This window comes from Ursus maritimus, unplaced genomic scaffold (genome assembly GCF_017311325.1).
Source record: "Ursus maritimus isolate PB19 unplaced genomic scaffold, ASM1731132v1 scaffold_7, whole genome shotgun sequence".
In the NCBI taxonomy this organism is placed as follows: Eukaryota; Metazoa; Chordata; class Mammalia; order Carnivora; family Ursidae; genus Ursus; species Ursus maritimus.
In genome coordinates, this window is record NW_024426885.1 from 231756 (window position 1) to 235908 (window position 4153).

General features: G+C 61.1%; 1 protein-coding gene across 1 annotated transcript in view; it reads left to right on the plus strand.

Moving 5' to 3' along the window:
• Positions 1-2786: 2786 nt before the first annotated feature.
• Positions 2787-4153, plus strand: part of LOC103659662 (olfactory receptor 6B1-like) — a 5419-nt gene continuing 4052 nt past the window's right edge. The window contains exon 1 of the mRNA XM_040623968.1: positions 2787-2895. The gene's annotated coding sequence lies outside the window, so the exon portion shown is untranslated. The remainder of the gene's footprint in view (positions 2896-4153) is intronic.

Consider the following 4153-nt stretch of genomic DNA (forward strand, 5'->3'; position numbering starts at 1 on the left):
AGAATCCATGGGTCTAGGAAGCTCACAGGGCACAGCTAATAAACCAAAAGCAATTGTTTTTCTACTAAGAGCAACAAACAGAAAAGGAATTCTTTTAAAAAGCTACCACTTATAAAAGCAACAAAAATATTAAATACCTAGGAATTACTCTAATGAAAGATGTGGAAAACGTTTACACAGAAAACTGAGACACATCACAGCAAAGTTTAAGCAAGGAGGAAAAATACACCCAGTTTATGGGTCAGAAGACCCAATCTTGCAAAGACATTAAATTTCCCCAAATTAACTACTGAGGGAGACAGCCTAAACCTGACAAAATGACCCTAAAATTTACATGGAACCCCGACCGCGCGGGAGTGGCTGCCACGTCAGCTAGGAGCAGGGTCCCGGTGCCCCAGTGGGGTTAGCAGTAATGCGGCTGTGCGGGTCTCCAACACAGGTCAGCCAGCCAGCGTGGACAGAAGCAGAGAGCACGGTTAGGAGTGGACTCTCCACTTCTCAAAGGCCAGTGACAGGCGGGGAGGCCTCCTGCCCAGCTGACAGGGGCACTAGGGTGGGCAAGAAGTGGGGTGAGGGCCCACGGGTGCTGCTTCCAGGGGGCAGAGGGGGTAGGCTGCCCGGCTAAGGCTTCCTCCCCTTTCACTTCTAGGACAGGAGGCTGGAGGCCGGTGTCTCTGCTGTTCGGAAAGGCAGAAAGAAAGAAGGTGGAGACAGCGGCAAAGACCAGGGAGGGGTCCAGAGCTCGCACAGCCTGGAGCAGGAAAGCCCCCAGGCTGTGTGTGGATCCAGATAAGGTCTCTGTGGGGGAAGCAGGAAGTCAGAGTCCCTGCCCCTTGGCTGGTTTTCTGAGAAGGGGGTGGGGGCTGTAGGGTTTGGGAAGCCTGCCTGGGGCGCAGAGGACTGGGTGGGCTGCCGGAGCTCACGCTGGGGACTCTGCAGGGGACAGGGGTGAACAGTGACCCTGGAGGGTGGGAGGGGTGGCAGGTCCAGGTGTTGGGTACCCACTGCGGTAGGACTAGGGGTGCTGTGGGAGTGACATGAGAAATGGGCAGGACCTTCATCTCCACACCTTGGATGCAGAGGTGAAGCTCTGGGCCATGGGAAGCCAGGGGTGTCTGTGGAAAGGGGCTGAGATGACGTGGGGAAACAGGAAGCTGGGGAACTGTGAGGAGCGCTGCCATGGGTGCTGGGATTCCCAGGAAGAAAATCTCCAACCACCCACCAAAATCAACCAACCAGCAAGAAGTCCAGCAGTCCGACACACTCTGCCTGAACACACCCTGCAGAGAGCCACCCGACCTCACTACCGGACCAGGCTCCTGGGAGGGGGGAGGGGGGTGCAGAATTGCACCAGGGCAGAAAGCCCTGAGCAGGCCAGGGCAGGGGCTGGGGCATTCTCGTGAGTAAGAGAGCTTCCTCCCCTGGAAGTTTCCAGCCACTTCTCTGCAAAGCAGCCTGGTTGGCCAAGGCGGAACCCAGGGCAGCGAGGCCCCGAGGGTGGTCAGCCCTGCCCAGGAGCCACAGCAGCTCTGGGGCCCCAAGGCCCAATGGGAAGGGATGGTATAGGGCTGACAGTGTGGACACACGGACCAGCAGCGTATCTGAGTGTCCTCCCTTGGTCACTTGCTCAGGCCACGTTCACGGTCACCTCAGATTGCAGTCTGAAGAGCCCAGCTCCAGCATGCTCGAGGCCCCTCACCAGGCCAGCTGAAGGTCGCTTCCGCCCCCTGCTCCCCTGCCCCCTGCTCCTTCCTCATCCCATACCCTCATCTGCGGGAGACCCCAGTCCTTGGTCCTCCTCTCAGCCTCATGCCCAGCGGACCCCAAATGTCCACCTCCAGAGAGGCTCTGAGCTCCAGACACACATGTCCACGCCCCCACCTAACCTCCCCTCATCTCAAAATTTGCACACCGAAAACACTCCTAAAGGCCCCCCTGCCGCCCTCCAAAACCCACCAATCCCACACCTTTGGACTCCTCGCTCTTCCACACATGCCCTCGATCCATCAGCAAACCCAGTGACATCCCACCCCACCGCAGTGATCAGTGCAGCCCACCTGGACCCCACCAGTCTGTTCTCCCCAGCAGCCTTGCTCTGCCCAGAACCCTGCACCTCTCAGGGCCACCACCAGGCCATGGGCCCACCCCAGAGCTCAGCAGCCGACCCCTCCCCAGTTCTCTGAGTCCAGGCCCATCCCAGCATGCCCCCTTCCCCTCGGCCCCCACACATGGAGGGCACGTCCCCTCCCCCCATGCACCCCACTCCCCTCCCCCACTCTCCCCCCTCCCTAGCCTGTACAGTGCCTGTTTCCTCCGCCCACGCTCTCTTTCTGGCTATCTCCAGGATTCTGTACATGCTGTGACTGGGCCCCAGATTTCCTCCCGGTCCCTGCTGGCCACGGCACACTTCACCTTCCCCTTGTCTGTTCCCTCCAGCCCCGGAGCCCCACACACAGGAACTTGACTGCTGGGTGCGGCATCCAGAGTCCAGAGTCAGCCTGAGCTGGATGGTAAGTTGATGTGACTTCTGTAAAATGACTCGGAGACCCAGGAACACAAGGTCAACCTGTGCCCACCCTGGGCCACGAGACGGGGCAGCCCCAGAGATTGGGGTTCCACTGAGGCCAAGACCCCAGCTCTCCGGGGCTGGTCAGCTGTCCCCCATGGCCTGCAGGATCCCTTCCCTGGCTGAGCAGAGACTGACTGCACAGTGTGGGCAGACACTGGACCCCACGTGGCAGGGAAGGACTGGAGCCCCCGTGTGGGGTCCTGGGCACCTTCCTCTCGCTTCCCACGGGACAGAGGCAGCTGCTGCTTGGGCTTCTTCACAGCGGACCAAGGGGTTTCTCTGTGCACCTTGTGGGCCCTCGCGGTGACCGGCTGGAGATCAGGGAGGTAGGTGGCCATGAGGTAGGACTGGAGCCTCACCCCAAGCACTCAGGAGGCAGCATGGAGCCCACTCAGGAGAGCAGGGTCTGGGACGCAGCTCTGGTCAGGGGTGGGGGCAGAGATTTCTACGTGGGCCCCTCTGTGGCACCAAGCAGCTGCTGGGGGGTAAGGGTGACTGCCTGGACCCACATCCCACCCCTACCAGATTACACCTGCCCTCCCCCGTGAGGGCAGCCAGGGAGGGGCCCAGGTTCCATATGGCCTCCGATTCTGGCCATTTTGGCTGACAAGCCTGGTCCTAGGGGAGGAGGGTCCCTGAGCAGAGGCCCGAGGGGCTTCCCAGGAGGAGCTATTGGTGCACCAGCCCCTGGGACAGCGGGGAGGGAAGGAGCCGTGCTCCCCTGCCCAGCCCAGGTACTGCCCCGCCTCTGGCCCTGGCTCCCGAGAGCTCCTCTCCAGTGAGAAGGGAGCGAGGGCTGAGGTAAGCTTCCCATTTGCCACCAGGTAACTTTTAGAAACACACGGGTGGCCTGGTGGTAGGGGGTGTGGGCTCCTGGGCTGCCGGGGCTCTCCCCATGCAGAGGGGATGTTCCCAACAGCCGCAGACTGGGGTGTCCCTTGTACTTTCCCCCAAAACCTGACTCCCGCTCCTATGAAATGAGGGCAGGAGACCCCGCTTGTCTGGAGCGTCACTGCCATCGCTGACGGGAGGGCTCTTTTGTTGTGAGGAGGGGTCCTTGCGGCCAGGCTTACCTCGTTTGCTATCTTCCAAGCTCCGTCCTGGACCTAGACGGTCCCAGGGTATGTGGCAGCCCAGGCAGGGAGAGGTCCACGGGGCCAGCAGCCGGTGCTAACTTCAGCCGAGAGCCCACGGTCGGCCTCCGTCCGCTCTCGTGCTGAGCCCCCTCTCAGCGCTCAACGACCAGGTAGTGAACCCCATTGGCTAAGTCCCTGTCCAGAGCAGCACTGAGTCCTCGGGAAAGCCGAGAAGAGCGGTGAGACCTTCCCCTCCATAGGTGAGAAGTCGGGGTTGGGGGTTGAGAGCAGGGGGTGGGGCAGGGCTGGTACTTCCACCCACATCTGCTGGCTCAAACTGTCCATCTCTGCGCAGGTGAAAGCCGAGAGGTGCACGTGCCTGTGTCTCGTGCAGGCCTGTGTCTGTGCGCGCTCGCGTGAGCGTCTGTGCGCGAGCATGTCCGTGCGCGCCCGCGTGAGCGTCTGTGCGCGAGCGTGTCTGTGCGCGCCCGCGTGAGCGTCTGTGCGC